The 18,601-nt window shown below is 39.9% G+C and overlaps 1 protein-coding gene across 2 annotated transcripts in view; it reads left to right on the plus strand.

The window, feature by feature from the left end:
* Nucleotides 1-18,601, plus strand: part of rph3aa (rabphilin 3A homolog (mouse), a) — a 49,773-nt gene that overhangs the window by 2,801 nt on the left and 28,371 nt on the right. The window contains exon 1 of one of the 2 annotated variants that reach the window (XM_041970185.1): nucleotides 9,067-9,147. The exons of the other annotated variant lie outside the window; for it this stretch is intronic. The gene's annotated coding sequence lies outside the window, so the exon portion shown is untranslated. Of the gene's footprint in view, nucleotides 1-9,066; nucleotides 9,148-18,601 lie in introns of those variants that run through there. 2 annotated transcript variants of the gene reach the window in all.

Here is an 18,601-nt window from a genome sequence, read left to right on the forward strand (position 1 = left end):
AAGAAAATCCAGAAGAAGTGCTTTGTTTATAATTCTTTTGTGGATGTCCTCCACAGTTGTTGAATTAACTCTTCAGGGTTTGTTTAGTTATAACTACTTCTTCTACTGAATTACATCCATGAGCAGAGTAACCTACACTAGCTTCATCTGACAACCTGACTCAGTCTAGTTTATTATGGGAATGAATGGAAATGTGTGGTTCACAATCCTTTTTTCTTTTTTTGCTTGACTAGCGACTGGAAACCTGATTACCGAGTCTTTGGTTTTAAGCTAGACAGCACAGACCTGCATTTTAGTGTCCAACCCTTTTCTTAAGTGAAAGAGCAATCAGGAGCCGTTATGCTTCCAGCTGGCAGTATAAGGACGAGTATGGAGGCGGCCTGTCATCCCCTTTATCTTCCATTAGAGGCTGAAGCAGCACACAGCTCTCTGATAACGTGGAGTGGCAGCAGTGGAGTCAAAGCTGAAGAGGAGATGAGAACCGAGGAAGGAAAGGGACATGGACATTTTCTATTTGTGTGTGAAACTCATTAGCAAAAATTATAACACTCAGTTTTTTTATTTGCTCTCTCATCCTCAGCCACAGTGGGATTTATAGAACCCCCTCTTCTTTCCCATGCTCCATGTAATCCCTGCTGATTTCCTCCTTTTGACCTCCAGTCAGCTGCATTGATGGAGGTTTGTGTGAAGTGGGTGGTGGTGGATTATAGATGCTGCTGAGCATTCAGGTGCTGACTGATGGAGCTAATGTGCTAAAGAAGAAAAACCCGATGCCAGCTCAACATCTCCTGCCTGCTGAACTCGGGAGAAATTCTTCTGACTTTCACTTTTTTCCACGTGTTTGCTTTTCTGCGGCGGCGCATTTAAGACTTAATTATCTTTAAGGTTTCTCTTAGCAGTGATAGAATATCTACTGGCAGTGTACATTTAATTAATCAAAGGGCCATTAAAACCTGCAATGCAGACTCTTCTGAGCTGGTAAATACTGATTTCATTACCTTAAAGGAGAGCTTCTCAAACTTGTTTAACATTGCACCCTCAATGGAATAATTTTACAACCAAGTGCTACCAAATCCAGGAAAGTCACTTTACATTTAAGTTCAGGGGCCACATGAAGCACAGTTTAATCTCCAGCAGGCCAGACCAGAAAATAAATAACATAATAAGCCAGAAATAATGAAAACTCCTAAATTCACCTTTTGCTTTAGTGCAATATATGAGGAGACGTTTATATTTAAGAACTATCATTTAAAAAAACATTATTAATAACTTGAAATTGATTAAGAAAAAAGCAGGTTTGACAATATTTTTGCTCTGTTACATATTTAATTTTTTATTTGTTTTATTTAAATTTTTAAATAAAACAGATGATCATTGCTTTAAAGAGTCAAACACAGAGAGCAGCATTATTCTTTTTTTTTTTTTAAAGAACAAGGAGTTAATTTGTATTTTTAATAAGCTGATGTGAACAGAATTGCCTTTTTTATTAGCTTCATTCTACCAGATCTCATTAAGCTAATGATTGAAATGCATCGTTTTCTTTTTTTATATTTCCATTACATCCAGTGAGGACTGTTCCACATGAGCTCATTCACCCTCAGTAATTTAGACTTTACAGTAATTTACTTTCCTCCATCTCAGATTTGAAGCTTATTGTTTATGGTGCTTGGGAATTCTCCTCTCACAGCAGGAGCAGCTGCACAAACCTGCTGTGGCCAGAAGTGTCTGATTAACTGCGAATCATGAGCACACTCCAGTGTTTCACAGCCAGGAAGGAAAAGGGAGGACAGACGTGTGTGTGTGGGTCTGTATGAGTGTGTGATAGGAACACAGCTGCAAACAGAAAACAAATATGACATGTCGACGCTGCTGTGAATGGACGTCCTTCCTGCATGACCCAAATATTCTGTTGGAACCTCGGGGTAACAACGTCTGGCACATAACACCAGCAGGCTGAACACTGACCATCCATGTTGCTTCTTTATTAGCAGAAAAACCTTCTTACCTGGTTCAGAGCCCGTGGCTCCACTGGAAACCAGTAAAAACTGACTGTTAGATCTCATACAGGATTTATAGATGTCTTAAGGTGTTAAAGTAGTTGTTTATTATAAGAGGGAAACAGAGACTACTCGGTGGCAATACAGACACAGAAAAGACTTATTTAGAGCTTTTATTTTGGCTTAATTTAGCAATTACGGATGTTTTTTTTTATAAGCAATTTTTGTTTCATATTTTGATAAAAACCTAATTTTAATGCTTTTTCTTTCTTTATTATTATTATTATTATTATCATTATCATTATTATTTATTTATTTATTTTTTTACTATTTAATGTTTTAATTAAATCTTTAAGTAAACAACTGCACTTCTCCACCTTTTTGGTGCTTGCATTTAAATCCAGCTTCCATCTCTCTATATGAACCTGGTCTGTCTTCATCTGTCTGAATATCTCTTCTGTGTCAAGCATAAATGGCCATCACATTTTGGGTGGCTGCGATGGTTGTCCCTGTGAGGGTTGTCTCTGCTATGGTTGTCTCTGCGATGGTTGTCCCTGTGATGGTTGTCCCTGTGAGGGTTGTCTCTGTGATGGTTGTCCCTGCGATGGTTGTCCATGTGATGGTTGTCCCTGTGATGGTTGTCTCTGCGATGGTTGTCCCTGTGAGGGTTGTCTCTGTGATGGTTGTCCCTGCGATGGTTGTCCATGTGATGGTTGTCCCTGTGATGGTTGTCTCTGCGATGGTTGTCCCTGTGAGGGTTGTCTCTGCTATGGTTGTCTCTGTGATAGTTGTCCCTGTGATGGTTGTCTCTGCGATATTGTCCCTGTGAGGGTTGTCTCTGCTATGGTTGTCCTTGTGATGGTTGTCTCTGTGATGGTTGTCCCTGTGAGGGTTGTCTCTGTGATGGTTGTCTCTGCGATGGTTGTCCCTGTGATGGTTGTCCCTGTGAGGGTTGTCTCTGTGATGGTTGTCCCTGCGATGGTTGTCCTTGTGATGGTTGTCCCTGTGATGGTTGTCTCTGCGATGGTTGTCCCTGTGAGGGTTGTCTCTGCTATGGTTGTCTCTGTGATAGTTGTCCCTGTGATGGTTGTCTCTGCGATATTGTCCCTGTGAGGGTTGTCTCTGCTATGGTTGTCCTTGTGATGGTTGTCTCTGCGATGGTTGTCCCTGTGAGGGTTGTCTCTGCTATGGTTGTCTCTGTGATAGTTGTCCCTGTGATGGTTGTCTCTGCGATATTGTCCCTGTGAGGGTTGTCTCTGCTATGGTTGTCCTTGTGATGGTTGTCTCTGCTATGGTTGTCCCTGTGAGGGTTGTCTCTGCTATGGTTGTCTCTGTGATGGTTGTCCCTGTGAGGGTTGTCTCTGCTATAGTTGTCTCTGTGATGGTTGTCCCTGCGATGGTTGTCCTTGTGATAGTTGTCTCTGTGATGGTTATCCCTGCGATGGTTGTCCTTGTAATGGTTGTCTCTGTGATGGTTGTCCCTGCGATGGTTGTCCTTGTGATGGTTGTCTCTGCTATAGTTGTCTCTGTGATGGTTGTCCCTGCGATGGTTGTCCTTGTGATAGTTGTCTCTGTGATGGTTATCCCTGCGATGGTTGTCCTTGTGATGGTTGTCTCTGTGATGGTTGTCCCAGCGATGGGCTGTTTAGATTCCATGCTCCACAGGGCGCTGTTTCCACTCCTTGGAGGGGACATGGTTGCATGTGCACCCATCATAACATAAAATTCATTTAATATATTTTGCACACACACTCACACACATGCATATTATCCAGTTCCTGTGTTGTTTTAATCATTAGTAGCTGCAGGTTATTTTTTAAAATACTTTCTTGATGTTGTTGTTGGTGTTTTTCTTAATCTGTTTTCACGTAGGTGCTCATAATGGTTCTCTGCTTTGTTTTCCCTGCAGAAGAAGTTTCTTTTACAGATGTAGCAACTGGTTTTGCTTTGGTTGTTTGGCACAACATGGCAGCCAGACCATTTAACAGAGGCAATATGAGTAATATGAGCAATAAAACTATGTACTAAAGCATGCATTAGACTCTAGAATGACATTTACAGCATAATACAGGACATGAATGAATAATTAATAAATCCAAAAATCAAGTTCAACTGGACACAGTTAGGTTGTCACTGCAAACTCTGGAGAGGACAAGTAAAACAAAAAAGATTCCTTCATCTGGAGAAAATGAATATCTGTGCAAAATTTGATCTAAACACGTCTGTGATTTGTTCAGTGGTTGATGAATACTTCTTTTATGAAAATTCAGGGAAATGCAGATGATTTAGCTTCTGGGAACCATGAATATTCGCTATATTTTTAAGAAAATCCATTACATGTTACTGAGATATTTAACTCAAACTAAAACTGTCCTCAAACCAGATCCATGAAGCTGTTTTGTTGTACTTATGATAGACTATTTTTTCAGTAGTTTTCACAGAAATGTAGTTAAATCACACAGGGCAAGAAATCTTGAGGGAAAATGTGTAGATTACAAATACAGTGATAAAACGTTGCTAAATAATATTTCTATCATTAGAACTGTAAAATTTTGAAAAAGAAAATCTATGTGATCATTTTGACTCATTGTAATTGCTAGAATTTGTGATGTCAGATGTAATGTTAATTTTTAAATGAAATGAATGAATGAAAAATCATAATGATTCTAATTTTAATTTAAAACCAGGTTAAAATAATTAAGTTCAGTTTTAATTAATGATGTGGCCAAAACTCAATAACAAACCTCAATAGCTAGTGAGTGACAGCAGGAACAGCCAATCACGTTAGCAGGAAGTGAACGAGCAGAGCCAGTCTTGCCAGTTGAAGTTAGTTATAAGGCGGGACTTATAGTAGTGATGTTGCTGAGAGAGAGTACCGACCTCTCAGTGGTTGTGTTCAGCTCAGGAGTTGCTGGATATTGGTCAGGACAAATCTCTTTCCATGAACCGTCTTTACCAATTCTACGTCCATGGTCTGTTAACATAAAAAAACCAACTGCTGACACCACAGGGAGCCATGAAAGACTATGTCTTATTCTCTGGAATCCATTAATACACCTTCTTAATCTCCATCTGATAATTACTGAGAATTCTGTTGAAGCGTTCAGTAGATTAATTGTCAGGGAGATCCGAATGTTCGAAGAGGAGTTTTATCTCAACTTATTTGGTAGTTTTAATGTATTTCAAATACTGGTGCCAATGCATTGAAAGACCACCAAAGTAGGATGGATTTATCCAAAGGAGACCATGAACATCAATCTTGATGTTCTCTTGCTTGAGATACAGACAGAGGATCATAGATTCATCCTCTCTGGACCATGAATGTCTGTAAAAATCATCAAAAACTCTGAGTGGCAGATGAGTAAACCAGCCAGCTACAATGAATGCTCCCTCATGAGCATCAAACTGTATTTGTCCCACTTTTATCTCCTCGTCATACTTATACGTGTTCTGAAACACCTCAGGTCTTTCCCTCTGTTTTGTTGTCGTGACACCTCCTACGCAGAGTTTCAGCTCTGTGACGTCAAAGCTCTCAGCCACCCATGACAGGATTTGAGGACTAAATTACCCTCATATATCTGTTTTATACAGGAGTCATCAGAAATGGGGCTTGTGTGTATGTTTGTGTGTGTATTCAAGGGTTAAGAGTCCCCATCAAACGAAGGATAAAGTAGGTGGTGATGCGTCTTTGGTAAACTAAGCTATATAAGCTGCTTCCTCACTCGTCTGACAAGTCTCTCAGACGAGGGAGGAGAGACGCTGTGGATGGAGGAAGAGAAGAAGCTTGGAGAGGAGCTTGACCAGATCTATGGCTGTCTGAGAAGTGGCAGCTGTGAGGAAGGTGATGGAAAGCTGGGATGAAGAGATGAAAGTATATGTGTTCATGTAGGAGAGCTGAAATGTTCCGGTTTAATTCAGAAGGGAGTGTCTGGACTCTATGGGGAATTTCCTTTGTGCTGTAAATAACTGGGATTTTGTGGAAAATATGAGGTTTCCTGAAGTGACTCATTTCGCTTCGGGTCTAAGAAGTCATCTAATATGCCACAACCAATAGGATTTAAATATGTATGCCTCCTCCAAGTCTGTTTACAAAGACTTACTCACATGTCATCACATACAATGTAATGTAGAATCCTCAAGAAGAAGAGAAGAAAAGGGAGACAGCGAGACAAAAGGTAGAAAACAACCACAACTGTGCAGTCAAATCCAAATAGAAAAACCAAACAACCAGCTTTTACAGCTGTAAAGAAACAGTAAACATCCTAAGACCTTGAAAAAAAAACAGTAGACAATCATCAGGAGCACCTGAGGGATGTAGCATATTCTCGTTGCCATCTTGTCTGTTGGTGTCACAAAATGAAGAAATAAACCAAAGAAGAAGAAGAGGATCAGGAAGAAGACGAAAAAAAAACAAAAAAACAAGCAGAAGAAGAATGAAGATGAGGACAACAAATTTCGAAATGTGCAATGTTTTGAAGAAAGTCTAAGTGTTTAGGGTGTGTTGGGATGATTATAAAGCCAAAACAGCTTTATAATCGTCCCTCCAGCATCCACCCCAAATGGTCAGCTATTTTCAACAGTTGACCTTTAGTACAGTTTTATTCAGCAAACTGCATGATGGAGCATTAACATTGTCACAGTGTGAAGCCAGAGACAAGGCAAGGCAAGTTTATTTATATAACACGTTTAATGTACAAGACAGTTCAAAGTGCTTTACATAAAACTTTAAAAGCCTCACACCGGGGTGCAGGAGAAGCATTAAAAATACATAAAACATGAAGAGAAACAAAACTATGTAAATACACAAAGGTGTACAAAAATGATAATAAAATTATATGAGTTAGCCAAATTGAAATAAAGTGATTAAAAACAAGTTAAACGATAGGGTGCAGATTTCCTATAAAATAAATAAATGTTTTTAACCTGGATTTAAATCTGGAGGAAGCTCATTTCACTGGTCTTCATCCATGATGTCATTTTTTTAGTCATTTTTTAGTCAAGAAAGTTTTTGAAATTAAATTAAGTGAATGAGTGAGGTAGGAAGGATGGATGGATAGATAGATGAGGAATGGATAAAAAGATGAGGAAGGATGGATGGAAGGAAGGATGGATGAGTGAGAGAGTGGGATAATAAATGGATGAGGGAGGATGAATGAGGACTGGAACGATTAGTGGTTTAAAATGTGTGGTTTTACTTTATTTGGTGGAGCAACAAAGACCCGCCCCTCACCGACCGATGAACTCTCCAGACAGAATTCCTGTTTATTTCTAACTAATAATCATGTGTCTTTATAAACATCTTAGAGCAAAAATACAAAGAAATGCATGATGAACCAGCAAAGGTTGAACAACGACCAAGCAGTCCTGGATGCAAACAAAGCTGCAACCTCCACATCAGCATCCATGCAGAAAAACTAGTTTTCCATCTTCTGTCACATTAATGTTTTAGTAGCGTATTTATCATTTGAATGTCTATTTATAACAAGTTCAGGCCTATTTTTCTTGTTAACATGAATATTGAAAGAAAAATGAAGCTGGTGTGGAGCAGGGAAGCCTCTCGGCATCATGGGAACTGCAGCAGGATAACGCAGTCGGTCAGAGTTTTTCTCCCAGCAGCACTTAAACAGTCACTCACACAGCGAGTGTGTTTGTCTGATTTATGATATGAAAAACTTGTGTTTATGTGTGTTGGACAGAGAGCCCTGCAGCTCTAATGGAACCCACACAGTCTCACGGAGCAGAAATGCCTCCGTTTTCTTTTACTTCAAATCAATTTGCAATGCTTTTCTCTGGTCCACTGACTGTGTGTGACAGGTTGCTTCTCTGCAGTCAGGGGGAAAACTATGTGTGTGTGTTTGCATGTCAATTTGCATTAATGTTATTAGCAGGTTGGTGGAGGTCCTGGTTTCAAGGAACCTACTTTAGTGCACCTGCAAAAACGGATGTCACGATTACTTAACTTCACAGTTGATCATGGTATTAGATTAATTAATCATAAAGACTCCTCAATATTGTCACTTTACATCAAATGTCATGTCAATTAAAGTGGTTTTTGGGCACCTACATGCCCCAAATCAGCATCTCTTGCCAAGATTATGCCAAATTTGGATGTTTTCTTCAAAATAGCACCAATGATTACTTTCTTTTTGGAAACTTTTAAATGTAGGGCTTGAAAAATGTCAAAAACTTTATAAATGAAGATAATAAAGTGGTTTTTGGTGGATTCCATTCACCACTGTAACAAAGCACCTACACGCCCCAAACAAGCCCAGACTTCCCTCTCCCCAGCCACATGTCAGCTCGTTCGGGGGGATTCTGAGGTGTTCCTATGGCAGCTGAGAGGCGTAGTCCCTCTAGCATGCTCTGGGTCTTCCCCGGGGTCTCTTCCAGGTGGGACATGCCTGGAACACCTCATCAGGGAGGCATTCCAGAGGCATCCTAACCAGATGCCCCAGCCACCTCATCTGGCTCCTTTTGATGTAGGGCTGCTGATACTGGGGCTAGAGTCTGTCTTAGCCTGATCTGTATCCTTCCTCTTTACTAAACGGTCAGAAATATCTTCCTTTCTCTTCATTCTTATATCTTTCTCTAAAAAACTCTGACTGGTTACAGGATATATTTCTCCACATTCTGTAGCTACTTGAAAACCAACTAGCATCCTTGCTAGCCCCCTGTTTAAATGAAACTGGAAGATGCAGCTGAAACATATATCAAAACATCAAAATACATCAAAATCATTTGTTAAATAAATTAATAAGTGGGTAAGTAAAAACGGGCCTACGATTTTAACTAAGTATCTGAGAAGAATAAATAGTAGTGATGTGCGGATCAATACGGAAATAACTATTTCTCCTACACCAACATTTATGTGACTAAACTTTCAGGATAGGTAGGAACTACTTGTTCTTCCGCCTTGTGTTGCAGCAGTGAGGTTCATTCACTACTCAGTGACCAGTATGACATGCAGTGATGAGTGGAGATATTTCAGCTCCACAAACAGCAATGATGCACTGTTTGTTGTATGTTTGAAAACCACAAACCTCCTGAAACGTCTGAGAATCCGTCATAACACAGAAGCAGAGGTGATGTGGTTGTGATGCGGTGAACTAAAGAGAGGAGGAGGAGGACGGGTGTAGCTAGGGAGGAGACTGTGAGTCTTTTGGCTCTGCAGGCAGGTAAAATCAGGCTGACTGTCACTGGTTTTTGGGCAAGTGGTTCACGTCTGCTTGCTGCTGGTTTAAGTTTTTGTCTTGATGTTTAAACAACAGGAGTTCCTGCAATCTTAAAACTAAGGCTTCCTGTTTTGTTCAAATGTGCAGTTATAAACATTAGCCATTGTAACCCTTATAATGGTACGATAACAGAGTGACAGGCAATCGATCTGTGGTAGTAAGTATCTGAAGATGCCAAGCCCTTAAGAGCCAGTGGTTTGACTTCAATAATGACAGACAACAATAACTGGGGTTTGTTGTGGTCACTTGTTTCATCAAAATAACAACACAACAACAACAATGGAACACTTTAAACAATGTGTAAAAATAAACAAAATAATAAAGCCGGCAGTTCCTAAGAAAAATAAAAGAAAACGTGGTTCTCAACCAGTCTTATTGGTCTTTGGAGCCCTTTCTGCTCAAGTCAGTATCTTATCAGTGTCAGTACTGGTTCCAGTGTCCAGTGATATGCCAGTGCACATCGGTCCTACCGCACAATCCATGAGGGAGGGGAAGTGGGACTGCACATACACACTGCGAATCCTTCTGAAGGTCAGAACACTAACATCCAGTGCAGATCCAGCTGGATGTCTCTCAAATCCGGGTCGGGTGTGACTTCGTGAACGTCACTGGTAAAAAAAAAGAAAACCTGACCGTTGAGACAATGAGTGGGTTTCTCTTTGTGCGCAGCGGTTGTGCTGTGACAGTCATCTGCCGTTCCCGCTACCCCTATGCATGGCAATTGATTTTGAAATCGGTTGTGCACGATGCAGCTACGTCGTTTTCATTGTCAGGAAGTAGCTGAAGGCGAGGCTTAATCACCTGAGACTGTGGAGCTCAGTTAATGGTTCTTCAAGGGCAACTCTTTCATTTTTTTTAATCTTTTTGTGCATTGATCACTTTATTGTAGACGGCTATTTTTTTTACCAATTATTTTGACCAATACATTTTTATTTATTTATTGCCAACACTTAACCTTTTTTTCTTTTTAAAGCATAGATATTATACTTCAATTAACAAAGTAAAATATTTATTTTAAAGTTCCAACCTATTTTAATAAAGAAAGTATTATTTTAAGGGTATTCCGTAACCTGGTTACACCACTCTGTAAACAAACAGTGTGACGTCAGTGAGAATGGTCTATAGAAATGGATGGATGGATGGATGGATGGATGGAGGAATGGATATATGGATTGATGGATGGATGGATGGATGGATGGATGGATGGATGGATGGATGGATGATGAATTGATGGATAGATGGATGGATGGATGGATGGATGGATGGATGATGGATGGATGATGGATGGATGGATAGATGGATGGATGGATGGATAGATGATGGATGGATGGATGGATGGATGGATGGATGGATGGATAGATGGATGGATGGATGGATGGATGGATAGATGGATATATGGATGGATGGATGGATGATGGATGGATGGATGGATGAAGTAATGGATGGACGGATGGATGGATAGATGGATGGACGGATGGATGGATGGATGGATGGATGGATGGGTGGATGGATGGATGGATGGATGATGGATGGATGGATGGATCAGAAAGCTTTCCAGCCTGCATTTTCTACGACTGGTTCCCAGCCTTTTTTCCTCAGGGACCCCCTTCATGCATAAACTAAAATGCCTTGGACCCCCTGCTCCATCCTATGCTGAAACCATGCTGCTTTTAGGCTTTCAAAAGTGAGATTCTCACCATGAATACTGTATCCAGTTTGAGTCCTTTGATAAAGCCAAAGTTAAATATTCAAAGCCTCTGGGACCCCCTGTGCTCTTTGGGGGACCCAGCTTGGGGGGTCCCGGACCCCAGGTTTGGAACCACTGTTCTAAGATACACAGTAGAATAAGTTCACAGTAAGACAGGAGGTACAATACAAAGCATGACTCATGTGTTTGTTGGTGCATCCTAGCAACTGGCTTATTGCATAACAATCATTTATATTGAACATTTCAGCTCCACTTTAACATTGTAACATCAGTACTGGCAAAGATTAATATCATGCACCACATGGTCCTCAGTTTCAGACAGCAGCAGCAGCAGGTCCATCATCACGTCCAGATGAGCACTGAGCTCATGGAGGCAATTAAGTTATTCACTTTACAATCAATCATCTGCAGCTGGTTCAAACAAAATGATCTCAGTAACACTGACATCAAGTTGTTTAATTGTATGTTGTGCTATGAGCCGGTTACGATCATCCTGTATCTCTCTAGCTTATATGGGATCTGTCCTGCTTGTAGCAGAGAGTAAAGCCTGTGACAGACTCCACGAGAAAGGAGAAGTTTGCTCTTGTTCTCGTGGCAGTAAGAACAAGAAAAAAGTTTGCATTGGTCTGGTCATTTCATCCTCCACAAGATGATACTTTGTCCGCAACAGGATGGGGATTATTGCGCGGTGCCGGTGGTGGTGGTGGTGGTGGTGGTGGTGGGGTGGGGGGGTCATATGAACAACTGACCCAGCGGATTTCAAGTTTAATTTTTATTTTCTCCTGAGTGCTATATTTTATGATTAAACCTGCACCACCATGAGACAAAATGATTCTTATGTCTTGCTGCCATGTATGTGGCAAAAGGTTGGTACCACCAGATCTCACTCCAAGGGTTGATGAAAAGTTGGCTGGCCTGTGGTTTCCCCACCTTATCTTAACTAATCTCGTGCTAGCATAGAACTAGATTAGCACTGCTCATAGCTTCATGCTAATATCAGGTTAATAGCCTCACATAACTTTAGTAGTTGTACTTGCACAAGAACAACATTTCTTCTAGAAATGTGTAGTCAGACCTAAATATTTTTAAAGGATGACTGATTAGGAAATGACTTTAAAATTTACTTCAAATGTGTGTTGTAACACTAGTGATCCCTGGAGGTCTGGAGAGACATTTCAAACCTCCTTCAGTGACCTGTCAGTCACCGGATGTGGTACTTCGGGTGTTCAGTCAGATTTCCGATGTGGCCAGCACTACCCTGGCCCCCGCTCGAGCTGGAGCCCTGCTAATAATGGTAGCGAAGGGAAAGTATGGACATCAGTAAAATTCGTTATGTGAGAGCCATGACTGATTGTGCAATGTGCCATGGAACAAAACAGTCTATAAAAAAGCAGTTTTCAAACATGTGCGGCAGCCTGAAATGTTCCCATGATCAGGACGGGCTGCAGGTGAGAACTCATAGAAACCTCCAACATTTGCTTCTAATTTATTGATGAGTTTTTATAGCAGGAGTGCAGAAAATAAACAAATATTCTAGAGTATTTACTGTAAATTAGTATGCATGCTGCAAAGATTTATTGTTGGAAATGTATTACAATTGCAGTGGATATGCTGAACAAAACTGATTTCAGCCTAAAAACATTGTCTTCATCATTCTTGATGTACCACAAACAATGCATTGTGTGTCACTGTGTGCTTTCTGCATGATAACACATTTCTGGTTAGCTGTTTCCAGCTGCGGGGACTCATCTTCGTCTTTGAAAACTGTAAGTAGGTTGGCATTAATCTGTTCCTCCTCTATATCATTGTTAATACTAAGTTCCCGGCACAAGTTATGACCTTTAATCTGAAAAAAACACACACATGTCCACATACATACATGTAAGTAGCATATCTTCCTGGAGGTTGTTCCGCCCTGCAGTCAGCGGTAAAGCGGCGTAAATCAAGCCAGCTTCCTGTGGTGATGTGTCCTTGGTGTAGGTCAGGAATAAAGATTATTTCAGGCTGTGTGGCCCCTGTAAGTGGTGCTTGGAGAAAACTGTGTCATGTCTCACATCATGGACATACAAGCAGAGCAGAAACTACTCATGCATGCGTCTGAGTCCTCAATATACATATTCCTACTGGAAGCCTGTTCAGATTTCATTAAATCTGTATCGTGATGGCCGTGAGAAATGTTTCTCTTAAAGCTTCATTTTGGGCTTCTTTAACCAAGCTGACATGAAGAACCAGCACTGATGGGACTCCTCCAGGGGGGGCATGAAACCTATGCTTTTAAGTCCAAGCTGAAGAGCAGCTGTCACGATCTGAGGGGTTTTTCTTTTTTCTTCTTCTGTTGTCTATTTAGTTTTTGAGTCTTTTCTTGATTTGAAGGAAAATGAAGGAAAAGCTCCATCAGAACGAGAACCATGAAGGAAAAGCTCCATCAGAACGAGAACCATGAAAGAAAACCTCCATCAGAACTAGAATGATGAAGGAAAACCTCCATCAGAACCAGAACCATGAAGGAAAACCTCCATCAGAACGAGAACCATGAAGGAAAACCTCCATCAGAACGAGAACCATGAAGGAAAACCTCCATCAGAACTAGAATGATGAAGGAAAACCTCCATCAGAACCAGAACCATGGAGGAAAATCTCCATCAGAACGAGAACCATGAAGGAAAAGCTCCATCAGAACCAGAACCATGGAGGAAAATCTCCATCAGAACGAGAACCATGAAGGAAAAGCTCCATCAGAACCAGAACCATGAAGGAAAAGCTCCATCAGAACGAGAACCATGAAGGAAAACCTCCATCAGAACTAGAATGATGAAGGAAAACCTCCATCAGAACCAGAACCATGAAGGAAAACCTCCATCAGAACGAGAACCATGAAGGAAAACCTCCATCAGAACTAGAATGATGAAGGAAAACCTCCATCAGAACCAGAACCATGAAGGAAAACCTCCATCAGAACTAGAATGATGAAGGAAAACCTCCATCAGAACCAGAACCATGGAGGAAAATCTCCATCAGAACGAGAACCATGAAGGAAAAGCTCCATCAGAACCAGAACCATGGAGGAAAATCTCCATCAGAACGAGAACCATGAAGGAAAAGCTCCATCAGAACCAGAACCATGAAGGAAAAGCTCCATCAGAACGAGAACCATGAAGGAAAACCTCCATCAGAACTAGAATGATGAAGGAAAACCTCCATCAGAACGAGAACCATGAAGGAAAACCTCCATCAGAACGAGAACCATGAAGGAAAACCTCCATCAGAACTAGAATGATGAAGGAAAACCTCCATCAGAACCAGAACCATGAAGGAAAACCTCCATCAGAACCAGAACCATAAAGGAAAATCTCCATCAGAACCAGAACCATGAAGGAAAATCTCCATCAGAACCAGAACCATGAAGGAAAATCTCCATCAGAACCAGAACCATGAAGGAAAATCTCAGAACCAGAACTTGCTATTCATCATCACTTCCAGCCACTTCGATGCACTAGCAGAAGGAAAAAAGCGACTAAATTTAAAAGGTTATAGATGGTTTAACATTAAAATTTTACCACATTGGGGACATGGTCTAAATTAAAACCAGGACTGTCAGTCATTCAAAAAATTTAATCGCGATTAATCACATCAGTGTCCTAAGTTAACTTTTAATCTGCTTCTAAATGTACCATAACAGGGTATTTATCATATTTTTTATACTCCTGAAAGCGGTTATGTACCTGCAGTTTTAGCGTAACCCCTCAGTTCCACTGAAGGTGGAAGTGTTGCAAAGTGAGGCGACTTTGCCAAGTTTTCCGCCTGACATCCTGATGCACCAGGAGCGTTTCAGAGCAGAGCATCTCTGCCATGGCTGGAATCTCTAGTTCACGCCATCACGCAAGGATTACATCATCATGTGATAGTTGGTGCACTAATGTGGGAAAGAGAACAATAAACCAGCAGAGGGTCTCACATGTTTTATAGTCAGGTTTTAATAATTGGGACGTTTGGTGTCATACATCGGTGTGGCTTTCCACCTCCAAGATAAACGTCTCGTCGTCCATGGTGTCAAGTCTCGTACCTGATGGTTTGTTGCCTGTGCTGTCGGTTATTACGCAATGTTAATGTCTCAGAGTAAGATGTAATCCAAAGTCTGCACAGTGGTTTATTTTTTATTTCTCCTTTAATTAACCAGAAAAAAAACACACATAAAAAAAGATCAACTTTCATATCAAAAGAAGTAAAACAAAACATGTAAAACAAAGCTAGCAGCCAACATTAGGTAAATAAAATGCAGTATAGGGCCAATAATACAAAAAGGGTTAAAAACAGACACATTTAACAAGAGATTTTTCTTCTTGAGCCCTTTGAATCGACTCAAACTCCAAAGAGATCAATATTGTTAATTTCAAATCAGTTTGAAAGTTATTCTAAGTGGAAGGAGCATCATATTTTTATGCTTTTTGTTTTTCTTACTCTATTTTACCACCATCTGTGGACCAGAATGAGAACGAAGGCTATAGTTAGTCTGGCTCTTAGAACTAGCCCAAGAATAGTTTTATAAATAAAAATTAGCCAGTGTGTGTACATAGAGGGACGGCCATAGCGTATGAAGTGCAGTGATGTGTGATTTCCAGCCAGTAATGAAACACACAGCACAATGACACATGTGATCTAGTTTCTTAAGAAAATAAAACAGATCACCATCATCCAGCAGAGGTAAAAAAGTAGCTGATGTCAAATATTCCCTTGTTTTGAAAGAGAAATTGGGTTTGTTCCTAAAACACAAACACAACCTTACTTTTAGCTTGTATATGAGGTTTTCAATGTGTGTCTTAAATCAGTGGATCCCAACATTTTTTTACTTGGGGACCCCCTTCATGCATATACTAAAATGCCATGGACCCTCTGCTCCACCCTGAGCTGAAACCATGCTGGTTTTAGGCTTTCAAAAGTGAGATTCTCACCATAAATAAATAATAATCTGATAAAGCCAAAGTTAAATGAACAACATACAGCCTCACTTTTTTCTTAAAACAGGGACAATTTATGGACATTAATCACAATGTTAATGTTCAAAGCCTCAGGGACACCCTGTGCTCTTTGGGGGATCCCCTTGGGGGGGTCATGGACCACAGGTTGGGAACCACTGTCCTAAATGACAGATTCTGATCAGTGGTAATACCTAAATACTAGTTCCAGCTCAATCCCTTGAGCCGTTAAAAGCTTAGGAAAATCAGGTGGCTGCCCTTTGAAGACAATATATATTTGGATTTTCTTGCATTTAGCACCAGCCTAAGTTGGGTGAAGTGAATCTGAATAACATTGAAGGCAGACTGGAGATATTCCATAGTTTTAAAATCGACCAGATCCATTTCTGTTCCTGCCTGAATGACCCGCTCTGCTAGACTGACCAAGTTTCATAGTCATTTTAACTTTGGCAGCTACTTAAAACTCAGTTTCTTCATTTGTGATCTTTTGATCTTTGATTTTAATTGTTTCATTCATTTTTTAATTTAGTCAAGTCAGCCCAGTTTGTATGCAGTAAAATTGGTTTCACAGCAGTTACAATTGTATTGAATAATTTGTGAGTAATTTGTGCTATTTAAATCAATTTAAACATGTGTTAAATAATTTTTTACACGCGCACATCACAAACCGCACAGACATTAAGCTTCTGGGGTTGATGGATGCATCAGATTTTTTTTTATTGTTATAGTAAAGTCAAAAGTACAGGACATGGGACCCCGTACAAATGCAATGAAAAACACCAAGTTAAGGAGCAGTAACATGCTTGGCCAGGAAATATGACATAATATAATATATATAATATAAGAATAATGTAGGTAGAGTGTAGAGGAGTGGGCGTATTTACACATGGACGTACCAGCATGTCCAAATTGCACATCTGATTTCAGATGTCACAGCAGCAAGATGCAGCCTTACATCCCGACTTCTGTCCACAGAGAGGACTTCAAACTATAAACCAGTTTTAAACGGTGCAGATAAACCAGTAAATGCAGAGTTATGATAACTAATCAGAAAACTTTATAACACCATGACGCATCTGGTTGCTGAGGAAGAGGAGAAGTTGTGGCAGACGGGAGGACTACCTCACCCTGGACATGTCCAGCCTGGGATGTCCCCTCTGTCTTTTAGTGGACAGGAACTGTTTTTTGGAGTAGAACAAATAATTTATGTGGCATCTTTTGGTGACACTTGATTATATTGTAAATGATGCTGAGACATTGCTGCAGTTTAATAAAAATAGATGTTTATAATATTGTTGTTTACTAAATTTGTACATAAGTTTTTAATATCAACTACTTATCTTTGTATTCTAACATATAACAACTGTCCATTAAACATGTTTGTGGTTTCCACTATAAAAATCTGCTTAGATATGATAGTTTTTTGCATAATTTTAGATCCAGTGTGTTAGTACAAGATGTCAAAATGAAAAAATAACAGTAAAACGTGATTCAGTCTAAAATGGCCAATTATACCCCAGACCGCGAAAGTTAATATAATAATACTCATTTGCATTTTTAAGTTCCAGCATGTCTTTTTGGAAAAGATGGAAGACGTGAATGTAAAGAAAAATTATCAATTAAAAATTGACTAGCTTTTTCTAACCTTTACTTTTTCATTTAAAAAAAAGTTTATTTAAAGATGAAGATGAAGAAGAGAAGACCTTCATTGATTGTATTTGTGATAATATTAAATTTTATTGGCTGTAAGTGCCATTAAAGGCCATTTTCTGAGCGGGAAATGAGCCACAGTTGACCAGATGAACACCTGTCAGGCTGATGTGGACTGTAACCCACCATCAGTCAAAGGAAAGTCACGTCAGCACGTCAGTCATTACTAGACGTCAGCTCTTCTCTCCATTGTGTGATGGTTGCATAAAAAGCATGAAATAGTTGAAATGGTATCTTTGATCCCTTTTCCATGGTCTGATATGAAATTAACAGCTATGTTTCTCCCCAGAGAGAACTGTAGAAGTTTAACAATAACAGCTGTGATGCTGGGAGATAGCCTTATTATTTCTAGGTATGTTGTTCAGGTGGGACTTGTGAACAGAGAAATAGGCCTCAGTAAAATGTGGTTAACGTTGTCTGTTCTACTCCAAACTTTGGTCTTTTTCTAAACTAACCCTGTGATTTTGTTGCCTTAAGATCACAGAGTTTATACAGGATTATAATTTAGGATGTTTTATTATTTAACAATGTGATAAAACTGCTACTTTATAAAGAGGGGAAAATATTTACCTACAGTATCATTTCATCCTCTAGACCTGTGGGTCCCAACCTATTCTCCCTGAGGACCCCCTTCATGTGACTACCAAAAAGCTGTGGACCCCCCTGTTTAAACTATTCTTTGTTTTATTCTTTCATTAGCTGCTTCTCACCATAAATGATGCCTTCTCTGAGTCCTTTCTTTTCACAATCCAAAGTTAAGCCAATTATCAGCCTATAACTTGACTTCTTTTTTTCTTCTTCAATATAAGGACGAATCATCTGCACTGTGGCATTTCTGAGAGACAAGTCTCACGAATGAAATGGTGTTTTCAGGCTCCCAAAAGGACTGATATAGATAAGCTGCCATTTGTGAGGAGTTTCTGTTCTCTTCTGCAGATGATGAGAATCAGATATCTGGTTGTCATGTCCTCCTGCAGAGCT

Source organism: Melanotaenia boesemani, chromosome 19 (genome assembly GCF_017639745.1).
Source record: "Melanotaenia boesemani isolate fMelBoe1 chromosome 19, fMelBoe1.pri, whole genome shotgun sequence".
Classification (NCBI taxonomy): domain Eukaryota; kingdom Metazoa; phylum Chordata; class Actinopteri; order Atheriniformes; family Melanotaeniidae; genus Melanotaenia; species Melanotaenia boesemani.